We start from the raw sequence: 26,412 nt of genomic DNA, 5'->3' as shown, positions 1-26,412 counted from the left end.
AACGACTCTCATTTCCTGCCACCAGGGATCGCGACTGAAACTCATTTCGGTTCAACTTCTGGTTCGGGCTAAGCACTTCGGCATATCGGCCCGACGTTACAGTCCACGCCGCGGGAGAAGTGAGTTATTCCGGAATATTGGTTCGAGTAACACTGGCGAAACTACTTCAGAGAATCCATTCGACCTTCTAAAAGCCAGAAGCGTGCAGAGGAAAGGCGAAGCAAAGTGTACGGAGGAAGATAAAAGGCACACAGGTGTTCATGCAAAACACTCGCTGGTGCATGATTGTCATATCTAACTTTCTTTTACGCTGGTTATGTATGATACTTTGAATGTCGCGAAAGAGGAAAGTTTAAAGTAATTGGAAATTCAGGTTGCTAATTTTAACTTTTGGATTTTTGAATGTATGAAGTTGAATATCGGAATCATGCTTATTAATATTACCGTAAACACGGCCAATTAGGAAACGTTTTAATTTGAAATACAGAGTTGTCATATCTAACTTTTTTTAAATCCCGACACTAGAAAGTTGAAAACCGGCTTAACCAAAAATGTAAGTTGCCACATTTGGTTTAATTTTATGAAGGTATAAAGCCGAAAATCGGAATGCTGTTTGTATACAGCCGAACAGGGGAATTTAAATAGTATGAAATACAGGGTTGTCATATCGATTATTTTCCCCAATTTTAAAGGCAGGAAGTTAAAATAGGTATTTAATGGTTACATACGTATACTAGTGCAAAAATTACAAAATAGGGAACTCATAAAAGACAGAAATGTCTGGTTGCCATATCTTAACATTTCAAGTTTGTAAGCAGTAACCTGGAAATAGGCATGGTGGTTATAAGAAAATTGCAAAAATTTGGAAAAACGACGAATGGAATGTTGCTATATTTAACTTTCTGAGTCTAGAAAGCCAGAAAACGTATACGTATAAAATTAATATTTTTTTTGTATTGAGTACGTTGTACACAGCAAACTGAAAGTAAGTTTTCAGTAATGAACAGCAGATAAGTCGAAACAAGATGTATAGCTAAACCTTCATAACCGTGATAAACACAAAATGTAATATTACCTACTTGGATAGGGGCATGTCCTGAATTTTATGGTTTCATTTTGAAAAACAGGACTGCGAGCAATACGTGCCTTCCTCACTGATTGCATTTGATTTGATTTTTGTTTCTTAGTTTTGAATTTTGGCTAATCGCAACGATGATAATGAGAGAATTAATAAATGTGTACTGAAAAAAAAGTAGAGTGCTGTGCTCCGATAACATAGTGGTAACAACGTCGCCTTGTAATGAAGGGGCACTGGGGTCGATACCAGGTGGAGGGACATAGTGGTTCGAATCCCACTTTAGGTAGGATTTAAACTGTAAGTCTATTCTCGATAGCGTATTGTTGAGTCTTAAATCCACCAAAAGTCCATAACAAAAGACATTGTTTCAACATGTATTGAATGTATAATTGCAATGTATATTGTGATAAATTAATCCTTAAGCAAATATAAATTTGTAATTCTGTTTACAATAAGACACTTCACTTTCCTTTACATCTATTCACAAGAGCATAAAAATACAACTTGGAAATTCATTTCCAAATGAACAACCTCTTATTTATATATTTTACGTATATGTGTGTGTGTGTGTGTGTGTGTGTGTGTGTGTGTGTGTGTGTGTGTGTGTGTGTGTGTGTGTGTGTGTGTGTGTGTGTGTGTGTGTGTGTGTTTCTGAAATCTGGCAAAGTCCTAATAATGTATTCGCTTCATAAGTGTCTATTACATAACAGAAAGCATCATTGGGTATTCAATATCAGACGAATAACGAATTCCATGGGAATATTTCTGCGAGTTCGTGGATGTGAGTTCAGCTCTCAACGACAAATGGTGTTGGTTTGACCCGCGTTAATGTCATTGGTATTTTCTTTGTGTTTGTTTCTCTATCACAGTACATTTCTTTTCCATAGTTTCGGTGTCCTATATTTTTACCGACTTATCTAGGATTTGTTTAAAATTACGGATCATGAGAAATATACGATGAAAGGCAATGCAAAGGTAATAGTCCGGAAAAGACAAATTGAAACTTATACTTAGTTGAAAGGACAATTTGTCATTGTTGATTAGAATTATAGAAATAACTTGATCGAAATACTTGGTTTTCTTTTACATACATTTTTTGTAATTCTTTTTGTGCACCTTTCCATTCCTACTTGAACAGGTAGACTAGATATAAATAAAAACTCGGCATGATTTCCTTCAATTCATTATTACAGTATAGATCTTCCATGGTTCTCGTGGCTTATGATGCATAGAATTAACAATTACGGATTTTTCTTTGTTGTTCTTGTATATTGATTTAACAAATCTAGTCACCTTATAATTCCATTAACCGAGACTGGTTGGAATGATTTCTCCATTCGCATGGACGTCCGGAAGGGAGGGGGCCACGCCACCCGGAAATGAAAGTCAATCAAGAAGTACATATTTCACGCATATAATTTCATTTCAGTCACAGTAATATATGTTAATTATTGCAAGAGCGTTGCAGGAACATGATAACTTCAAACTATAGAATTTTTCTTGGATTGGTGTTTTAAGTCCACTTTATGCACAGTAAGGCTAATTGGGGCTGGACCTACAGCTTAAAGTGGGATCCGAACCACTATGTGCCTCCACCGGGTATCGAACCCGGGACCCCTTAATTACAAGGCGAGGACGCTACCACTGCGCCATCGGGGAGGCCTATAGAATTTTTCTTAAAGGGAGTAATACTATTTTGGGGAAATTCTGCCTCATTGTCATCGTCCCCCCTCCCTTGGAAAATACCTTGCTTGTCCCTTCCTGGAAAAAATCAGAAGACGTCCATGTATCAGCGGCGTTAAAAATTTCATTAAATGTCCATATATCACCGTTGACAAGCACACATAATATGCATGTAATGATGCAAGAGAACACAGCTTTTAAAGGCTTCTTTATATGACAGTGAAGAGAAGAACAACACGCACAAGTAATACTTTTAAAAGAGAACAATCTAGCCAGAATTGGTGTAGCATAATTCTAATACAACTGGCAACACTGGATAAGTCGAACGCAACGTACAGCGCAAGGAACGAAGTTCTCACCCCCGAAAGCACGCACAAACAAGCTATGTACACTTCGCAACATCTTATTTGACCGCCCCGAGAGAATTCTAAGTCCCGAAATCGTAAACTTAGCAACATTGCACTTCAGCTCCAGGTGAGAGTAGCCAACTTTGAGTAGGTCCTTCCACTAGACGAAAAACGCTGCGGTGATAGGTTTTCAATTTAACACTTTCCATGAGCTTAGAAACTATAAACCGCTATTATAATATACAATCAAACAGAGATAATAAATTGGAAAAATAACCTTGAAGGATATTTACGATTCTGCTTGCTCGACTTGAAATTTGGTGGGTTTGAAACACTGAATAGAGATTTTCTCCACCTGGATGAAATTGCCATCAAGTTTGTGCACAATGAAGCAAATTTGTGAGGAGTTTATGCGACATTTTATTTACAATAGCTTGCATAATATCGAACAGTTCTCAAAAACATATATTTTACACGACTTGTCGAGAAAATGTGCTTGAAACACAGGAAGGTTGGAGTCTTCTTAAACGTCAACATGTTTTGAAGGTTATAATGTCATTAAGTGAACGTCGGCGACAGGGGTGGGCACGGGTGGGTACTTACCCACCCAAAAAATCCTGTGCCCACCCGATTGCCCACCCAATCAAAAGCTCAAAGTACATATACTTGGGGATATGTGAATGTTTCAATAAATAATTGTATTCTGGTATTCATTACATGTATATTTTACTCATGAATATTATCTATACTAGAAATGTTTCCATATCATCATCCCATAAAAAGCTGTCTTAACTTTGTCATTAGAAACCAAAAATAATTACTGGAGAACTTGTAACAAAATAAACTGTCATAAATGGAACACTTCTATGATTAGAAGCAGCTAGTAGGCTTAGGAGGTGCAAAATTATGCAGGATATGGTCAAGATGAGATCAGGATTTAGGGTGACCTTGACAGCAGCAGCTCTGGGTTTGCACTGGGGAAAACTGCTTTGAAAAGTACTGCATAACGAAAAAAAAGGAGGTACTTCGGATGTGATGAAAAATGTAGAAACACGTATAACTAAACACCTCATGTAGCTTAGCGAAAAGTTATAACTGAAACTGTGGAGGGGATTGGGGTGGGATCTTTGTAAATCCCGGCCTGCGCATGTAATCTCTAAATAAACAATATTCTCCAGCAACACAATAAATTATTTCGACTTTTTAATTAGGTCTACATTGAAATTCCAGAACTGTCTCTTTCTTTATTTCATTACAATTTTTACATACATGTCGTCTTCAAATATCTACGTGGTATACAAACAACAACTTTTGTATTCGTCCTACTAATAAATACTAGGGCCTCCCCGATGGCGCAGTGGTAGCGTCGTTGCCTTGTAATCAAGGGGTTCCGGACTCGATACCCGGTGGAGGGACATAGTGGTTCGGATCCCAGTATGAACTGTAGGTCCAGTCCCGATTAGCCTTACTGTGCACAAAGTGGACTTAAAACACCAAATCAAACCAAACCGAACTAATAAATACTAATAAGAAGTAATCACAATAATCACCACAATACCGAGGTGTATAAATTTTGATGTAACAGTTATGTGGGTTTGGAAGAAACTACAGAATTATTGAATTGATAATAGGCTATCAGTTATGTAATCATGCAATTTTTCTTGTAATTAACTTACATAGAATTATAAGAAGAAAGGGGTTGGTAGGAAAGCTTTGTTTTGAGGGCGTCAGAGAACTAATCAATCACATGGTTTAAACTTTAGAAGCATCAGAGGTTCAGCCGAAAAGGTCAACAGAATCTGTGGATGCAGACGAAGTAAAAAAAAAAAGGTGTCACGAAGTATCCATTAGAAAACTTGGTTTGTTTTTAAATCCACTTTTATGCTCAGATAGGCTAAGCGGGACTAAACCTACAGTTTAAAGTGGAGTCCGACCCAGTGTGCATTGTGCTTCCACCAGGTGAGGGGCATGGGCGTCCGGAAGGGGGGGCAAGGGGGGGGGGCGTGCCCCCCCCCCTGGAAAACGAAAGTCAACCAAAAATTACATATTTCACACATATAATTTAATTTCAGCCACAATAATGTGTGTTAATTATTGCACGAACATGATAAATTCAAATTTAAGCAATGTTTTTTGAAGGATGAACACTATTATTGGGGAAAATATGCCATGTTGGCCCCCCTTGGAAAAAAATACCTTCCTTGCCCCTCCCTGGAAAAAATCCTGCGGACGCCCATGGTGAGGGGGCAGCAGAAGCCAGAAACTCTTCATTATAAGGTGACAACGTTATACCATTGGAGAAAAAAATATGCAGAAAGAACTCACAGAAAACGTGTCATTTCATCACCACAGGAGATGCGTTCATTTAAGAGCGAACGTGTATTGCCAGACAAATATTTGAGACTTTCGGAAAAGAACGTTATTGTTCACGGAGTTAGCTGCCTTGATAAAGAATGAAACAATGTGAAACTGAAACTACCACCTCAACTTTCGAAGTGGTATGAACTAATGAAACTCCACTTTTGGAAGAGTAAATTGTTGCTGATTCGACTGATTTGTTCTATGTGAAGTCACTTTTCTGCTAATTTGGCTAATGGCGACGATGAGGTTCAACTTAATCTGGACAGATTCTCAAAATCCATATTCCTGTCATCCTTCAAAGCTGCTTCTGCATATTGTTGGAATGCGCTGCCACCAGATGCTACCTCGTGTGCGACATACAACAGCTTTAAAAGGGCAGTAACAAAAGTACTTCTATATGAGTAAGGACAGACCCTCGGTACACATGACTAGATTCAGCATGCTTACGTTGAAATCAAAACAAAAATGAGCAGATTCGAACCCAAGATGAACATTTTGATGTGTGTGAATGAGAAAAATTGTTTTTTTATCTTTTTAGTGTGTTAATTACTGAAATATTTAGAAGTGAAAATGTAATGGAATTCGTATGTTATAGTAGTAATTGTATTTTATTTGTTTCATTGTAGTAGATTTTGCGGGTTAAGTGGTAGAGCAGCCACAGGCTGAACTTCGCCCATGAATAAAGAAATTCTAATTCTAATTCTAATGGTGATTAGGTGAAAGTGACGAAGGGCGAAAACAAATACACGCAGACACTGAAAATACAACCCCACACAATTAAATTATTATTTTGACTGTGGTTCCAGGTGCCAGAGATTCGTTCACCTGCAAGATTAAAGTTTCCAGGGTAAACTGGGCAGAATAGAAGTTAGATTTGAGCCCTTTCGAAAAGGTCGCGGCATACAACCCATGTCATCTATGAAAAAGAGATTAATTACCGGGTATGGTGATCAATTTCGATGAATCCTTGTGCCCAAAATCACATTCTACAAAATGTAAACTATTTGTTACCTCAGGGCATGTGTTCATCTAACCATACGCGTGTTACTTCTCCCGCACGAGTAACGAAGACTAACTTCAGATACAATAGCAACTTAGCAAATAATCTCTTCAATTCTTAACAGATTATTACTTTTGAGCGATGTTTTGTCAAAATAGCCTTTCATAAGCCTTGAGATACTTTATGCAGAATGAAGAAAGAATTGTCTTTTTTCCGTGCGCGTGTGTGTCCATTCCCAATAAGACATTAATTTTAATCAAAATATTCAATGCCGGCGATTTGGAGGAGCAAGGGGGGAAAGTTTCCCCCACCACATTTTGCCACTTGTTGCACCCGCACTATGGCCTCTTAATGCTAAGCTTTTCTACCAAAAGAGTAAACTGTCCTTGCCCCCAGTTTTGGCACCCGATCGCAGTTACTGCAAACATACATACAGATACATTTGGCAGTTGCAATAAACTTGTAAGCCAAGAAAAGTGAACATTAACCACCACGTTTCAGTCAAAAACTCATGTGATGAAAATAAAATGATCAGGAACATGCATTTAAATTACGAGAAAGTAATTTATTTCTTCATCATTGTCTACCACAGTGGCGACTAGTGGCTTTTTTGGAGTGTAGGAAGAAGTTATGGTAAACTGAGGAAAGTTTGAAAAATGAGTTCAATTACAGTCGCACAAATCGCTCGTACTATCCATTGCATTTAGAATGTTGCCTGCAGGCACGCGCACAATATAGGGTAAGGGGCCCTTGCCCTCTTGAACTATGATTTTTTTTAATGTGAACCTATAAAAACCAACGAAAATAGTATTGACGATATTTCAGATTTTTCAAGAATTTCGAGGCCGCGGTGGCTCAGTCGGTAACGCGTCTGACTGCCATGCTAAAGGTCCCGGGTTCGATCCCCGGCCGGTTCAAATCTGGGAACTTTTCTAACGTTGGAAGCGATCCCGGCGCCCACCCAGCGTCGAGTAACATGGGTACCTGGAGGAAACTCTGGGGGGTAAAGGCAGTCAGGGGTGTGATGCTGATCACATCACGCCCACTCACGACCGGATCAAGAAAGTGTGGGGCGTTACCCCCACACTCCCTATACGCCTTCATGGCGTGGTGCTATGCACAGGGGAGCACTTTACCTTTTTTCGATTTTGTCCTCTCTCCCTGTCGTGTGGATTGAGGATAATAAAAAGTGCTGCTGAGACTTGGAAGTAATTTTATTTCTATTTCCTGAAAACTTATTCCTTTGAATTCGATTTCCCTCTCCCAGCGACTCACGTTTTCAGATTATACTAGTTTTGACCATTATGCCAAAAGCAGGATGCTAGGGGCCAACGAAAATCAAACTGTGCTACGTTTAGTACCATTTTGATGGATTTGGCACCACTGTTGAGGAACCCCTCGGTGCTTCCTTGCTGGATCTTTAAAAACCGTAACCTTCCCCCTGCCCCTTTTCCACTCCTCACCCATCTATCTGTAGGATGACCGCCGATGTTCCTCAGCGAGAGGCAGCCAAGCCTGTGTGCCCATCGTCTTAGGACTGCGGCTGGAAGGAGCGGAACCAGTCAACTCTTGACAGTAGCTAACCTAGTCAATTGTACGTACATTGCTCTCAAAATTTTATAACGCGCATTATTATTAAACTCCTAAAAAGTAGAGAACTGGAAGCAAGTATAAATGAACTGTAATAAGTTGCTCACTTCCTACATGGAGGAATCGCCCCTGGTCTACCATCACACGTTCTATCACTGTCGCCGGATATATAAAATTGAGTATGTGCCTTGTATTTTTGCACTTGAAGGACAAAGAGTGATGCAACCGATTCACATTTATTTCACTACATTGACATGAATGGAAGAATGTGATTAGAACGTATGGCTGCGCTCACACAAACACTTCCTTGAAATAATTGTGTCCATCGAAGACAAAGAAGTGGAACAAGATGCGAGAATAGATTAGAAAAGAAAGAGAAACATTTGAAGAATGGAACGAGAGAAAGTGAAAGGGAGAAAGAAGTAACAATTTGAGAAAGAAAGATATAAGAAGGCATTATAGAGTAAAAAAGAAAAGATAAAAAGTAAAGAGAAAAGAAGTGTAGGGAATCGGGAGTGTAAGAGAGGAGGGGATACATACATACATATATGTCATACATATATATGGCCTTACATTTATACCTGCCCACCCTAATCTATCAATATACAGCTTCTGCCCACCCGGTAAAAAATTTCTGGCGCCGCCCCTGTGAACGTAGAGCAGTTGGTTAGGCGCTGCTATCCTTATTTTTCATCAAGCGTGAAAGGTCGCGGGTTCAAATCCCACTCTCTCCTCATCCTTTTTTTTTGTTTGCTGAACAGATACCGTTGATATTAGAATATTTAAAAAAATGAATCCGATGCACACTTGAGCGACGTCCCTTCTGGACATATTTCCCCTTAGAAAAAATAAAATAACCCACAGCGCGACAGCCCTTGAGAGCCTTGGCTTACCTACCGACTGCTGGTCTCCCTCCCACACTGTTCCTCCGTCACCTGTTATAGCGTGGAGATCTTAGACCAGTATTGGGGTGACGGGTGGTCAGCCCGACGAACCCCCAGCCGTTGTAGGTCTTCTCGACCGGGTTACCGCTCACTCATTCGGAGCTCCCCAATTTCCTCACGATGGTGGGTTGCCACCGGCCCTATACGTAGGCCGAATAAATTCCGACCAGAGCCGGATTCGAACCTACGCCGTCCCGCAGCGAACGATCTCAAGACGAGTGAACGCCTTAACCCGCTCGGCTACGGAGGAGGACATTTCCCCTTAGAAGTTGCAGATTTTCAGGATTTAAAGTTAAACCTTTTCTTTTTAGTTATTGTTAATATGTTGTGTTAACACACACATCATGATTAATTCACAAATCACATATATGTATTCAGGATGCAGAATGTAATATTATTTAAGTTATGTATTGTTTCTTCTTCACTGACAACTAAAATATTGATTATTTGATTTCGATATACTAAAAAAAAGATATACAGTTATGTTAAGTAGTGATGTAGTGCAGTACTGTAACGAAGGAGAGCGTTTAATGAATTCAAATTGCTAAGATTGGTAATTTTATGTCCGTTCCTTCGTAATGACTGTTGTCAATCCCCTCACCACCATGCGTCTAAAACTAATAGTAAATCGCTAATTAATATACATAAATTGTTATTGCGACGAAGGCCGATTCGATAAGAAACTACTAATAAGTATTTATATAGTGAGTGACAAACAAAAAAATTCAAAACCTCATAATGATCGTTAATTCCTCACTGATTTGTATCTAAAATGTTGTCTTCTTTGAACAGAAAGTACGAGTATCAGATATAACAAACTTTCGGCACTAACCTTGCAATATTCGAAACCACCATTACAGACTTAGCCCTATGTAACTTGATTCTGCGCATTCCACGTGGTATGTGACTTCCTCCTATCATCGAAACAACCTTCTCATACTATTTCCTTTCCTCTCGTGAAATACAGACACCAATGTTAACTTCTTAGCACGGCGGATAAACTTTATACCCAATGATATACTCCTGAAAAATATTCTGCCTAGGTGGAGAATCGAACCTACGACCTCCCTCGTAAGAAACAAGCATTCTACCTCTTGTCCAGGTAGCTCATGTTAAAATTTGCTACCAGTTTGAAGAAACCAATTCACACATAATATCAAGTCTATAATTTCCTCATGGCAATTTTCATGAGGAAACGAATTCAGATAAAATCGAGAAACGCTGAAAGGGAAAAATGATGAACATGTCTATTGGCGTTTTGTCATATTTTGTAAATTGTGTAAAAATTCCGTGTTTTGAACAAGCAATCGTTTAGTTACGAAGTATTTTGTTGTTTGTTTAAAGTAGGAACAGGAGAGCGAAAAGGTGTCATTTGAACCAGACCCCATTTGACAAGAAGCTTCAGCTTTGTTCAAAAGACTGATGAAAAGAGAGAGGAACGTATGAAATATAAAATATGTGTGAAATTAAAAGAATGGAAACCTTGAAAGATAATACTAACGAAGTTCAAACTATGAAAAACATATTTTCGTGGTTGAAAACTGTAAGTCATTTTCGAAATATGAACTTTATGTTTTTCTTTATTATGAAGTGGAGATATGGAACGATACGATCCCTCAGCAAGAAAATTTTAAGTAAGCTACCTCCAACTATTTGAATGGTCATAATTACTAATTAGGGTCCGGAAGTTGATGAAAAATCAACTATTTTTCTGACGCTTAAAAACAATGCTAAACCTGATATCTTGTCCGATGCAAAGTTCGCTACTCTTAGTTGGCTCTGAAGCGCTATGCTGCCACATTTACGAATTCCGGACTTCGCAACATCTTATTTGACCGCCCTGAAAAATTTCAAAGTCCGGAATTCGTACATTTGGCAGCATAGCGCTTCAGAGCCAACTAAGAGTAGCCAACTTTGCAACATTTCTTCTTCCTAAATGAAAACGCTCTTGTGATTTTTTTCATTCTTTCACATTCCATAAAGTAAAGATACCCTAAAGCAGTTATAAAATTTATGAGTAGACAAAAAATGTTAAGTAGAAATACGAATGTTGAAAATATTTCAAGATTCTTCGTTCTGAATTTGAAAATAGGAAAATGTATGTGCATTGTGAAACACTGAACAGGTTCTCATCCACCTGGAAAGAACTGCGGTCACATTTGAATGCAAGAAGGCAAATTTATGATGATTTTATGCGAAATGTTTAGTAAAGATACCTTGCACAACACCAAACGATTCTGCAAAGTGTGTCTTTTCCTTGGTTCTTGGCGAAAAATGGTTCGAAACTCCGGCACAATGTTGCTTCAACTGAGATTAACGTGTTTTACTGAGCTTACCGTTAGCAATCTCCTGGAGTAGTTGGTTAGATGACATCACTTTCGCTTCTTTCTTACTGTTTTCGTCAAGATCGAAACATCGTAGGTTCAAATCCCACCCTTTCATTATTATTTTCCCCTTTTATTTACCGAGTGCGAAGTATTATAATAACGTAATATAATATTATATGATATGACTGTAAATATTTATGCGATGCATTTTCAAAACTGATGGGGCAAGGTAGGGGAGGGGAGGCAAGGACAGTTCCTTTCCCTTGGTAGATAATGTTAAGCATAGTGCTGGGTCATCTGCACCTCCACACTCCCTAATCGTCGCCACTGTGCATGCCTCAAGTAATGCTTCTACTAATGTTTTAAATCTATCAGTGATTGACAGGATTTTAGGAAATACTTTTCCTTTCATTCAGCTGTTATAAGTTAACACATATTAAAAACTTACATGTCAACTTTCTGCATCCGGAAATGCTGGACATAAATCGCATAAATATCAACGGAAATATCCAAGAAACGTAGATAAGCATTCTCGTCGAAAGCCGTTTACTTCCCGAAAAAGATTTTGAAAAGAAGTAGGTTTGAACCTATGACCTTCCATTCCATAAGCTAACGATCCCTCTATACCACACGGTTTACGTTATTTTATCCACTCGGTTTGGATCCCACTTTAAACTGTAGGTCCAGTCCCGATTAGCCTTACTATGCATAAAATTGACTTAAAACACCAAATCAACCAATTCATCTCCTTTCAGAGTGGGCCTTGTATGATACTGTAGTCGGCCAGCATCCGAAAATACAGTTCTGCTTCGCGTATACCAGAGTGTAATTGCATTTAATATTGTGACTAATTTTACTTTAAAACTACAGATTAAAGCGATAATAGTGTCCAGAAAAAGAACCTCAAAGTAGATCTTAACACAAAGTATTTTAATCCATTGCCAAACATTTCAGTTAAGAATAATATTATGCTTTTCTATTGACCTTATTTTCGATTCATGGTGAATTTGCTAAAAGGACCATGTCAATAAATCTAAATATGTAGTTTTACTAGTAAATGCATTTAAAATGCACGACACAACAGGGGAGGAGAAAAATAAACCTAAAAAATAAGTAAAAATGCAACTAAAACTGTTAAAAATACTGACAAATGAACTAAAAGCCAAAAAAGGCTGAAAAATGGAAAAAAAAATGTAAAATAGAAAGTGTTTTCCGGCTCTAACTGAAGGGAAACGGACATGATATCAGGTTTAGCATTGTTTTTAAGGGTCAGAAAAAAGTTGATTTTTCATCAACTTCCGGACCCTAATTAGTAATTATGACCATTGAAAAAGTTGGAGGTAGCTTACTTAAAATTTTCTTGCTGAGGGATCGTATCGTCCCATATCTCCACTTCATAATAAAGAAAAACATCAAGTTCATATTTCGAAAATGACTTGGAGATTTCCACCACGAAAATAAGTTTTTCATAGTTTGAAGTTCGTTAGTATTATCTTTCAAGGTTTCCATTGTTTGAATTTCACACATATCCTCTCTCTTTTCATACAGTCTTTGGAAAAAAGCTGAAGTTTCTTGTCAAACATGGTCTGGTTCAAGTTACTCCTTTTCGCTCTCCTGTTCCTACTTTAAACAAACAACAAAATACTTCGTAACTAAACGGTTGCTTGTTCAAAACACGGGATTTTTACACAATTTACAAAATATGACAAAACGCCAATAGACATGTTCATCATTTTCCCTTTCAGCGTTTCTCGATTTTATCTGAATTCGTTTCCTCATGAAAATTGCCATGAGGAAATTATAGATATGACATTATGTGTGAATTGGTTTCTTCAAACTGGTAGCAAATTTTAACATGAGCTACCTGGACAAGAGGTAGCGTGCTTGATTCTTACGAAGCAGGAAGTAGGTTCGATTCTCCACCTGGGCAGTTTTTTTTCTTTCAGGAATATATCATTGGGTGTCAAGTTTATCCACCATGCTAAGAAGTTAACATTGGTGTCTGTATTTCACGAGAGGAAAGGAAATAGTAAGAGAAAGTTATTTCGATTATAGGAGGAAGTCACATGCCACGTGGAAAGCGCAGAATCAAGTTACATAGAGCTAAGTCTGTAATGGTGGTTTCGAATATTGCAAAGTTAGTGCGGAAAGTTTGTTATATCTGATACTCGTACTTTCTGTTCAAAGAAGACAAACATTTTAGATACAAATCAGTGAGGAATTAACGATCATTATGAGGTTTTGAATTTTTTGTATGTCACTCACTATATAAATACTTATTAGTAGTTTCTTATCGAATCGGCCTTCGTCGCAATAACAATTTATGTATATTAATTAGCGATTTACTATTAGTTTTAGACGCATGGTGGTGAGGGGATTGACAACAGTCATTACGAAGGAACGGACATAAAATTACCAATCTTAGCAATTTGAATTCATTAAACGCTCTCCTTCGTTACAGTACTGCACTACATCACTACTTAACATAACTGTATATCTTTTTTTTAGTATATCGAAATCAAATAATCAATATTTTAGTTGTCAGTGAAGAAGAAACAATACATAACTTAAATAATATTACATTCTGCATCCTGAATACATATATGTGATTTGTGAATTAATCATGATGTGTGTGTTAACACAACATATTAACAATAACTAAAAAGAAAAGGTTTAACTTTAAATCCTGAAAATCTCCAACTTCTAAGGGGAAATATGTGCAGAAGGGACGTCGCTCAAGTGTGCATCGGATTCATTTTTTTAAATATTCTAATATCAACGGTATCTGTTCAGCAAACAAAAAAAAGGATGAGGAGAGAGTGGGATTTGAACCCGCGACCTTTCACGCTTGATGAAAAATAAGGATAGCAGCGCCTAACCAACTGCTCTACGTTAACTTAATGACGTTATACCCTTAAAAACATTTTCACGTTTATGAAGACTCCCACCTTCCTGTGTTTCAAGCACATTTTCTCGACAAGTCGTGTAAAATATATGTTTTTGAGAACTGTTCGATATTATGCAAGGTATTGTAAATAAAATGTCGCATAAACTCCTCAAAAATTTGCATCTTTCTGCACAAACTTGATGGCAATTTCCTCCAGGTGGAGAAAAACTCTATTCAGTGTTTCAAACCCACAAAATTTCAAGTCGAGCAAGCAGAATCGTAAATATCCTTCAAGGTTCTTTTTCCAATTTATTATTTCTGTTTGATTGTGTATTATAATAGCTGTTTATACACTGCGTCCATTTCGATCTTCAGCCGAGAGATCGGGAGAAGCGTGGCGGGCGGCGCTGGCGGAGATGCCGACATTTGCGGCCTGTAATGCCCGCTTATTTTTATGGACATATGCAGACATTTATATAAATATTGCAAAACGAGCACTAACCTGTGTTATAATTTATCATCTGTAATTCATCCAAGTTCTGCCCTTATATACACAAAAAATACACTTTAGAAACGATGTTAAGAGCCACAGATAATAAAACATTTTAATCATAGTTTTGACCAGTAACGTCCTGCTTAAGTTTATATCCTTGAAAGAGTTTTGTGGCGATGGGGATCATTTGGAAGTTTCGAATGTGCAACACTGTATCAAGATTACGCTGTAGACGAAACCATTAAAAGTCAATGGTGTTCGTGAGCTTCCTTGCAATCCGAAATCTCCGAGCTCGAGTTTTTTGTTCCTTCGCGACAGAGCTGTGAATATAGTGGCGAGCAGATGTAAACCAAGAGCGTGTTAATTTCGTACTGTGCGCAAGAGTGTTATTATATGTTACTTGCCGTTACTTGTTTGTGTTATTGCAGTGTGTATGTGTGTTGTGTCAGTGAGAGGATTGGAATGCCAGCCGCAAGGTTCACGTTACGAGGGGGGCTGATAAGTTCTCGGCCCGACCCAGAAGGACTTTAGCTACAGGCACGAAAGTTTCAGGCTATTCAACGTATTCTCGCCGAAAGTCTACACACTTGGCACTTGGTGGATATCAGTTAGAACAACTCTTATAACACAGGTTAGTGCTCGTTTTGCAATATTTATATAAATGTCTGCATATGTCTATAAAAATAAGCGGGCATTACAGGCCGCAAATGTCGGCATCTCCGTCAGCGCCGCCCGCCACGCTTCTCCCGATCTCTCGGCTGAAGATCGAAATGGACGCACGGTAGTTTCTAAGTTCATGGAAAGTGTTAAATTGAAAACCTATCACCGCAGCGTTTTTGTCTAGTGGAAGTACCTACTCAAAGTTGGCTACTCTCACCTGGATCTGAAGTGCAATATTGCTAAGTTTACTATTTCGGGACTTAGAATTCTTTCGGGGCGGTCAAATAAGATGTTGCGAAGTGTACCAGTTTCACCATCCTCCCCTCTTGAAACGGCACAAACCAATGCGCTAGCCAATTGCACTGAGTCACCTGCAAGGAACACGGAATACGTACGGCACAAAATGAAGCTGTCTGTTGTATGGGGGAGGTGGGTCGGACAAATCCGCAAAGCAGAAAAACTGATTGCTTGAAATTATTCGTAACCCATTCAACACATAACATTCAAACTCTTATATCTAAGAGTCACAATACAAAATAGTGCATCCGAATACAGAAATACTATTTACGTAATTCATATTTCAACTTACATCAAATGAACAATTTACGTACTATAGCTCTCTCTCTCTCTCTCTCTCTCTCTCTCTCCCTCTCTATCGAGCCAAAACAACATTCTTGTATTGTTTTACCAATGTTTAATGTGCATGATTGATTGATTGATTTAGTTCATTTTACTTCTCCTCTTTGTCGCTTTTGGCTAATCGCAAAGATGGGGATGATCGATGTTATGATTAAATTGATGAACGATACACACAAAGATTGTACACTCGCATCACTTAGTACTCCGGCAGTTTGTTTCTTTATACAGCATATTTGCAGAAGATACAATTCAACGTACAAGTGTATCAATGTAAGCTCTATAAAACAAAACTTATTACTAACTTCGTTGACCCTGTACAAGCCCATACCGGGATTTGAACCACCCCACGGATCCCTGACGTCGTAGGGTGTTGTGCTGTAGAGCGACCACAAACAAAAAAGCTTCTGCCAAAAGTCCCCGCGCACATCCCCCTTCACCCGTTCGACTAGGGCCATGAGGAAGCATGATCCACTCTGTCCCTCTCCTCCAAGCGGGGGCGATCATACAGGCAAACAACTAGAGTACGTGGAAACTATAACCACTCCGTCACGCAAGTCGGCTTTAATGTACTGCACATTCCCATTATTCATAGTTGCATTACAGCATTCGTGTAAAAGAAACTCCTAACCGGATCGGAGCGTGCTGTCAAAAGCAGCACGCTCCGGAGCGGAGTGCTCTTGTCTCACGCTCCGCTCCGGTTCGGAGCGTGCGTCTAAAAAATCCGAACCACTCCGCTCCGGAGCGGAGTACTGCTGTATCACGCTCCGCTCCGGATCGGAGCGTGTGTCTCAGAAAGCCGAACCACTCCGCTCCGGATCGGAGTGCTGTCGTGCCACGCTCCGCTCCGGAGCGAGGAGCGGAGTAGAACTGACGCTTCGAAGTCGCTCCGGAGCGCTCCTTTAGTATGCTCCGCACTCCACTCCGAAACCCTGCAGCTATCGACTACAAAACCATGAAATATCAAAAAGTCAAAAACAATGCCTTAAAAAATGGACCGAATGTGAATTTAGACTGCAAAAAACCATAACCAGCGTGAGGTCTTGAAACGAATACTGTGTCATTACGGGGGCTGGGGCAGAAAATATTCGCGAGACGTATAATAATAATAATAATTTTTTTTCAATTTTTGTTCCTTAGTCTGAAATACAGGTGTCCTACAAAATCATAATGTAAACACTATTACATTTTCATTTCGTTTTCATTCTGATGTACGTTGTTGCCTTATAATCAAGGGGTCCCGGGTTTGATACCAGGTGGAGGTGGAGGAACATTGCGCAGTGGTTCGGATCCCACTTTGAACTGTAGGTCCAGTACCGATTAGAGTGTGTGGGCATAAAGTGGACTTAAATCAACAAATCAATCAATCACTCAATCTGAAGTTCATTATATTTAATTACAAAACGGAGAATGTTCAATATCATATTGTTACTTTAACTAAAAAGTAGCAATATTTAATCATATCCAATATCATAATTATTTTCTTTACTTTTCATTGAATTTTGGCACTAGTGAATTTGCATTGTTTCCATAAAATAATATTTTCATATAATTTTCCATTCTATAAGTAATCAAACAATATATGTTAAGTATTTTTGATACAAATATTTGAAACAGTATCTCTATGTAGTAGCTACTTTGTTTATGATTTTTTTCAGTCATTTTGGATATGTTTAAGTATATGTCAAAATAAGATACGAATGCAGGCTATATCAGATAAGCAGTGGCGTCGCGTGGAGCAAATCATTGGGTGTTCACACCCAGCCTAAATTCATAGAAAATTTTACGCCCCCCCCCCGTATTCACACCCAGCCTAAATTCACAGAAAATTTTACCCCGCCCCCCAAGACCGGGGGGGATACAAACACTTTGAGAACCAATTTGTTGATTACTATCACAGAGAAGAAAACGGTAAATGTGGACAACTGATTAATTGAGCATACAAAAAGGCGAAATTTGAGCCAAGAATCGAAGCTATGACTTCCGTTTTTAGAGTGTCCTACACTAGCCAAGTAACAAGATTATCTCGGTATTTGTCTAGAGTTTCTGAGGACAAAAATAGTAAGTAAATTTAATAAACATTAAGAGCTGAAATTTTTCAAGTTGTCGCTTCCAACAACTATCAACTATTCTGCGTCAATACTCGCAAAAACATATCACTGTTTACCAAGTTTTAAACAAGGCTACAAAAACCTATGCTGATCGATTTGATTAACGTCATTCATCTGAACGTTATGACAGAAGATGACACAACGCAGGAAAGACCTAGAAAATGGTAAGCGGCGTTCATCAAAAACATCGAATATTCGATGTTTCATCGGGAGTGACTGAAGAAGGCCACGGTGTGAATCATTGATACATCAATCACTAATTCATGCTGACCACACGTCACCCCATTACCTGTTGAAGGACTCCACACCTCTAGGTAGGATTGTGGGAGGGAGACTGGCAGTCGGGAGATAGGCCAAGGCCCTTCGAGGGATGTCGCGCCATGGGCTATTATACAGGGTGGCTCAAAAAGTCATTTAACACCCCCGGTACAAGGCCACTGCAGCGCGCAACATGGAAATGGTGATGATCAATCGTTATCAGGCCAAGGGGGAACCACATTGATGCCACCCGCGCGGTCGGCCGCCATCTTGAATTCAACTTCAGAATTTTAAATGGGAAGGGGTTGATATATCAAATCAGGCTAGAATTTCACGAGAAATGCAATGGTGAAGGTTTTTTCGACGTAGCTTTAACCAGTAAAAAGTTATGACTGAATTCTTGTACCAATTTGCTCCTTTTCAAGTTGTTAGAAAAATGCCTTAAAATTTGTTTACCTCATCGGTAATGCATAGAGATCAAAGTGATGTCTAGAGAGATAAGTTCGCATGCTATTGCACAAGATTTTAATCGGATGCATCCATGAAGAGATGCAATTTACAGTGTGACGCTTCCATTGAATTAGAAGTCCTTCACAGTGACAAGGCTAATGTTTACCTTCATAAGGAAGTTCATAAACAGAATATTCGACCCTTGTCATCTGATAACTAACTTTGGACAGAAACTGCTTCACGACGTTCCCATAGTGTTCCCTATTTAAAAAAAACTCTGTGAAAAGTATCTTCTTCCATAAGCAAGGATGAAAAAACCTGTTTATTTAACAAATCCAAGTAGCCCTAAGCATTTAAGGTTCCGTTAATGGAAAATTGACTAACCAATCGTGTTCCACACAGCACGCCACACCATTAACTTACCAGCGCTAACCATTCAGCTTTTATCTGTCGAAAATGGGTTATCAGATGACAAGGGTCGAATAATCTGAACTTATTCTTCCGTATGATGGCATGTTAGCATGCCCACAGGGCGAACCTACTCATACGACAGAATAACATTAAGTCCTGTGCTTTATGCAAAAATTGAAAATATACAGGGTGTCCCACGAACGGCGCAACTGGGAATTAAGAGTGGCGTTACTTTATAACCGAAACCTGTACATACATAAGTCATACACCAAATGTTAGCCCTGTCCAAGTAGATATTTTTAAACATAGAAACAACAAACGGGGGGTGCAGTGTTGTTCATGCAGTGTTGCCAAATGTAAGTGAAAGTGTAAATTTATTTTTCCACAAAGCATGGAAAATTGCATGTCAAACATTCGTACGGAAATTTGGACGTCAATTTCCACCTTGGGTAGGTGGACTATTTCGCCATCTATAGTTCAGAGAAGAAAACCGATCGTTTTCTCGTATAGCCAATCCTGAAATGCCTCGTAAAGGAGTACCGGTCCAAATGGGTGTTTTTTAAAAAAAATGAGGTACAGTGGCAACACTGTTGATGTTTGAAGGCAACAAAAGGTGTGTTTAGTGATGGTCTATGACATGGAAATACTGGAAACAGGAAAAAAAGAAAATGAAAATTATGGTGAAAAAAGTGTTACTTACCTACTCCTGGCAACCATGCAATGCGATAAGAGCGCCCACCGAACGAGAACAAAAGAATCAGTTAGTTGTGTACTCAGAACTGTTTGAGCCGTGCATTTCGCATTGTTCGTAGGGCAAGATTAGAATTGTTCTGTGAAATGAAGTACTCTTTGGAAGAGAGGGTGTTCATTGTGGAACATTATTTTTGTTCAAAATCGTACGCTAGTGTAAAAACTGTGTTTCGCGAGAAATATCCGAATAACAGTGTTCCAGAAAATTCGACGATATATCGACTTGTTTCCAGATTTCGTGAAACAGGATCAGTTAATGACAAACCCTACCACAGACAACCACCAGTTTTGACACAAGGTGTGCTGCAGGATGTGGAGCAGAGAATATAACAATCTCCCAGGAAATCTGTTCATAAACTTGCTGCACAGTCAGGTGTATCAAAAACAACAACTCACCGAGCGTTAAAACAATTGCACCTACGTGCATATAAGGTACAGGCTGTGCAAGAACTGAAGGAAGCAGACAAAGGTGCACGTGTAAGATACTGCCAGTGGTTTAGAAATTTTATTAGAGACAATGGTGTGAATATTTTGGATAAGGTTTTTTTCACGGATGAAACATGGTTCCACTTAAATGGATATGTCAACAGTCAAAATTCTCGACACTGATCAAGTAACAATCCCCATTTGTTACATGAACAATCACTTCATCCACAAAAGATCGGTGTGTGGTGCGCGATTTTGCGGAGAAAAATAATCGGTCCATTCTTTTTCAACACAACAGTTGACGGAATAGTTTATCGTGACCTTATTACACAGTTTATTTCTCTGTTTGAACGTGATGAACGTGATTGTTGGTTTCAACAAGACTCCGCAACATGTCACACGTCTAATGAAACTTTAGACATGTTGGCACAGTTTTTTGGCGATCACATTATAAGCAAAAACTTATGGCCCAGTCGCTCCCCGGATCTGACGTCTCCAGATTTTTTTTTTCTGTGGGGTTATTTGAAACAAACAGTTTACATTAATAACCCAAGAACACTTGATGATCTAAAAATAAACATTTGCACAGCCATTAACAATATAAACCAATCAACCTTGCATAAAGTTGCTTCCAACATGATAAAACGTGTTGATGAATGCCTCAGGGAAAATGGTTGTCATTTTCAACATCTTTTGTAAAGCTACACTGCCTGTTACGCGCATTGCATGGTTGCCAGGAGTAGGTATGTAACACTTTTTTCACCATAATTTTCATTTTCTTTTTTTCCTGTTTCCAGTATTTCCATGTCATAGACCATCACTAAACACACCTTTTGTTGCCTTCAAACATCAACAGTGTTGCCACTGTACCTCATTTTTTTTAAAAAACACCCATTTGGACCGGTACTCCTTTACGAGGCATTTCAGGATTGGCTATACGAGAAAACGATCGGTTTTCTTCTCTGAACTATAGATGGCGAAATAGTCCACCTACCCAAGGTGGAAATTGACGTCCAAATTTCCGTACGAATGTTTGACATGCAATTTTCCATGCTTTGTGGAAAAATAAATTTACACTTTCACTTACATTTGGCAACACTGCATGAACAACACTGCACCCCCCGTTTGTTGTTTCTATGTTTAAAAATATCTACTTGGACAGGGCTAACATTTGGTGTATGACTTATGTATGTACAGGTTTCGGTTATAAAGTAACGCCACTCTTAATTCCCAGTTGCGCCGTTCGTGGGACACCCTGTATTAAGTATATTGCGTATAAGTTTCGAAGAAATCAAACTGAATTATTATAAAGTTGTAAGCAATCGTAAATTAACTTATTCTCACGCATGGCGACATGTTAGCATTTCCACAGGGCGAAACCTAACCATGTGTCAGAATAACGATAAGTTCTGAGTCGAAATTTAACATTATTTTGCGAAGATTTTTATTTAAAATTTCAGAAAGTTTCAAAATAAAGTTTAAATGAACTTATTCTTTCGTATGGTGACATGCTAGCATGTCAACAGGGCGAACCTACCCATACGACAGAATAACTATGTCTCTAAGTTAATTTGAGAACGAGGACTAAGTTCTTGAACCCTCCCATAAAGGGAGCTGAGTATTTAAGATGTTAATTCATCGGAGTTGGTGATGAAAATGCCCCAGAATTAGGGTCCGAAGCTGTATTTATACCCCCGCATGTCAAGCAGAGCGCCTCCCATGACACAAAAGATAAACAAAGCTACAGCTGTGATATGCAGAACTAATTTGTGTATAATGGCAATATTCTAAAGTTTAAACAGTATGTTTCATAAGGTTCATTTTTCTATGTCTAAAACAACAATTATGATCCTTGAAGTTTCTATAATATTCTCTACTACAAAGTTGTCACATTCTTAAAGAAACTTCTTTCCAATGTCCATAAGGCTTATATTACTAATAACTCCAACTGAAATTTAGCTCTTATGGCTTTCATAATAGTTTGATTCTAAAACTGAGAACACATATTTTTGACTAATTGTCAACAATGAAAGATTTTGCTTTCAAGAAGCTTGCAAATAACAAACACGAAACTTCTCTAATGACAAAATTATGTCATTAGCTCAACTATTAAATATCTTATCTTTCATAACGTTTCATAGTGAATATAAAAAGCAAAAATAATTAAGAATAATATTAAATATGACCGAATCTTTGATATGGTTCGGGAGGATCATATCAACACAAACACTGACAGACTAATTGCACGCTCGATTCTATATCAGTAATTCCTGAAGAGGAATTTAATCTTCAACTACAATTATTGGATCAAAAATATTGATGTTATGTTTAGAAAACAAATGTAAATTCATTTAGTTGATAATTAGATATTTAAATAATTTTCATCATATAAATAATTATTTGTCATATTTTTTGTGATGCTATTTTCGAGGAAGAATGCACGAAGAAACGTCCCTGAATCGTGAATGCAACATAGACTCTAATAACAACAATAATACGAGGACAGCGTTGTCAGTCTAAAAAGATGAACAAATATGTGTTCTCATAGGCGTAACTTGGCGGGGGCAAGGGGGGCACTCGCCCACCCCCCCAAATTTGCAGGTTTGTTCAAATTTACAAGTTAGAGGACCTAAGGAGCAAAGTTATAAAGAGTAATATTTGTGATTTTGCAAACGTCACAGTTATTCAGCAAATAATCCTGGACGCTGTTATTATGGAATGGAAAACTTTTCGAGTCTCTTCCCCCAAATTTAAGCCTCAGGGTTGATGGTGCATCTATGTTCCTGCATTAGATTCTACAATGCAATGAAACTAAAACTGAGAAAAAATGGGTTTTTTCTTTACCGACTGAAATTTCATCAAGGTTTTGCCCCTCCTAATCAGAGGGTCTGCGCACGCCTATGATGCCACACCCACGGCCAAAGCAATAACGAGAGGCTGCAACAGGAGCAGGGAGGGTACAGATAAATAAGGCTCCATATGAAAGAACTTTCTAAAGTCTAGAGAATCTTCTAAACACTTGCCGCTTAGACTGCTGCTCATAAACAAGTTGTGAACAAAATAATATATTCTGTCTACATTTTCACTCTTCACCTCAAACAAATTAGAATACAAAATAGTTGTACCTAATGTCAAGGCGACTGGCGGCAGTGCCAGGGTGGCTGGCTACCTTGTCAGTGGGGCTGAGCCCCTTCTGGCCTGGCCCCTGCCTGCCCATATCTTCAAATTCATCTGCAATTTTTTTTTGTATTTTTCATGGAATCTCACCATTTCCTTGTCACCTAAATTTTATTTATATGCCCTTGCAACGAGGGAAATTTCCCCTTCGTGTGGCAATCTTCAAGGTCATCTCTACAGTTGCCTTCAAGCGAAGTCTATTTACCTGTCTCCCGTCTACCCTTCCTCCCGCGCCACGTGACTTTGATACAGGTACATATGTGTTATAGGTTATCAGCCGAAATAGCTCAGCTGGGAGAGCGTTAGACTGAAGATCTAAAGGTCCCTGGTTCGATCCCGGGTTTCGGCAATTACTTTTCCCTTGCTTATCTTTACGTTTGTTGATCACTGTTTGAGCATTAATATATTTGATTTCATTTATTTTACTTCGCTTTTGTGCCACTTTTGGCTAATGTGCGAAGATGGGAATGAGTGATGATATGATGAAATTCATGAATGGACACTCACAAACATCACAAGCAGTGGCGCAACCACAGGGGGGCACTCCCCCCAACCTTGGACGGAAATGAGTTCTAGAGGGGCAAGGGGGACCAAACAATGACGGCTAAGGGTACCTGCAGGGCAATTATCGCCCCCAATTTCAAATTTTATGCAAATAAAAGTACTTTTCGTACAATTTTTTTAATACCTGGTTTTGTTTAATCTTATCAAGTTCAGATCCATAGCTAGGGGCGGCGGGAGTCGGTATAGAACATCCCCCCATCTTTATGAAGAATTATTTACTCAAGTTATTTTAGTCAGGCAAAATTTGCAGAACAATATAATACAGATATATTTAATAGGCCAGTCAATAAGGGGGTTCAATAAGGAAAAAAATCAGGGAAAGCTGGAACAAATTTTATTATTTTTCTAAAGGGGTTCTTAACAACATATTAATTTTGCACCCCTGTACCACCCGGATTTGCCCGCCATCTTTGAAAAATGGCTCCCAAAATCAGTTTTTTTCAAATATTTAGCTTGGAAAGCACTTTACAGCAAAAGAGATAATAATGAAAAATAATCTACATAAAATTCTCCATAAAAAAGGTTAAGTGCATTTTTGTTCTAAGAAGCACCGTTTGAGTGCTAGATGAGCGAGAAAGTTTAGGTTATTTTCCCGCCCTGTTTTGCAAGCACGGAAATCAAGGAAGCATCTGTTACATGATGTTTTGCAGCATATCCAATATATATAAAGCCCCAATCCCACCACTGACTGACTGACTCACTGACATAAATGTTCTCCATGAAGGAAGCCCCGGAGGCGAAAAATGTCCGATTACGACCCCCCATGAAATCGTCCCAAAAGGCCGAGAAAATTAAGAAATCGCTCACTTTGCCCTTCCTTAAGGGTGAAAATGCCCTATTTTCACGTCCTTAGCAACCGTTGCCACGGGCATTTTTTGCAGCACACATTGTTTCCTTCAATTCTTAATTGTCGAGATACATTATATTTCTCACAGATCAATAGCACACAGATGAATGAACTCATGGTTTTGAATAGGTGCCTGAAACAAGGGTGACATCTACATAATAAGGAGTTTCAGCCCAGATACAATTACGTATATATTGTTATACTCAATGCGTAAATATCTACATCGTGCTTGTTTTAACTAAATATTTAGGGGGTATAATAACATGCAATTCCTTAGAGCTTGCCGTGCCTGTTGTTGTCCATGGAAACGGACGTTGCTAGGGAACTTAAAAAAAGTTTATTTTCACCCCGAAAACTACTGTAAGGGAATTATGCTAGACTTTTCGAATTTCAAAATACGAGCATCAGAATTTATTACAGAGGCAAGGTAGGAATTTTAGGGGAATGACGGAAAATCCAATTACGTTCAAAAATGTGAAAATAACAAAATACGTAAATATTGCATTTTCAATTTAGTCGCTATTCAATTCGTTTATGCAAAACATCCAACTACTTATCTTGAAACGGTTATTACTTACTCAGTTCATTATTAAGAAAATATACAATAATAGTTTGAATATTTGTACCTTATTAGAGCCCATACACACATAAAGTTACTTTCTAAACTTTTCAAATTAGGGAACTTGTACACATGTTCCCCATCATCCAATACAACATGCAGACATTTTCAAAGTCATTAAGATCATTGAAGAACCCCATCTAAAACATGATTGCGATCACAACGTGGCCGAAGGTCAAGCATGCGAGCGTACAAGACGTGGCCAAAGGCCACGTCGACAGTACGCGAGTCTCTTCTATAAAACTGGACTTATTACATTTGTTCTTTCTTGAAGAATGTCATTTATGGTTCAATTGCTTTTATCATTGCATGCAGTACTTTATAGGAAATAGTTTAGTGTGTAAAAAGGTAAAGTGCTCCCCTGTGCTTTGCACCATGCCAGTTTAGTGTGTACGGGAAATAATATGTTTGGTTGGAAAGTCAAGGTATCTCCAAAGGAAGATGTTGACTTTGTCCAAAAGAACTATTTAACAATAAAACGCCAATCTAATCGAGAAGTCCCAGGTTCAGTACCCGGTGGAGGCACTTTTGGTGGTTTGGAGTCAATTTTGACCTGTGGGTCCAGTCTCGGTTAGCCTATTCGTGCATAAAGTAGACTTAAAACAATAATTCAAACCACAATAACACGATCACAAAAGTTTTTGTCTCTGATCTGGTCAGATATGACGACCGAGCCGTGATATACCCAATGAAGAGTTGTGGTGGACTGCAGAGAAGTGACTGACTCTATGCTAACCAAGTGGATTTTTGGCATGCCTACTAGTTCACAGATAAAATAGATGAGCTGCATGTC

General features: G+C 38.6%; 1 non-coding gene across 1 annotated transcript; it reads left to right on the top strand.

The window, feature by feature from the left end:
- The first annotated feature begins 23,865 nt into the window (after positions 1 to 23,865).
- Positions 23,866 to 23,938, top strand: TRNAF-GAA (transfer RNA phenylalanine (anticodon GAA)). Its single transcript has one exon. It is a non-coding gene; the product is annotated as a tRNA-Phe (tRNA).
- The last annotated feature ends 2,474 nt before the right edge of the window (positions 23,939 to 26,412 follow it).

Source organism: Lepisma saccharinum, chromosome 10 (assembly GCF_977018435.1).
Source record: "Lepisma saccharinum chromosome 10, izLepSacc3.1, whole genome shotgun sequence".
NCBI lineage: Eukaryota > Metazoa > Arthropoda > Insecta > Zygentoma > Lepismatidae > Lepisma > Lepisma saccharinum.
Note: the sequence above shows the minus strand (reverse complement) of the source record. Positions and strands in the feature narration are given on the sequence as shown.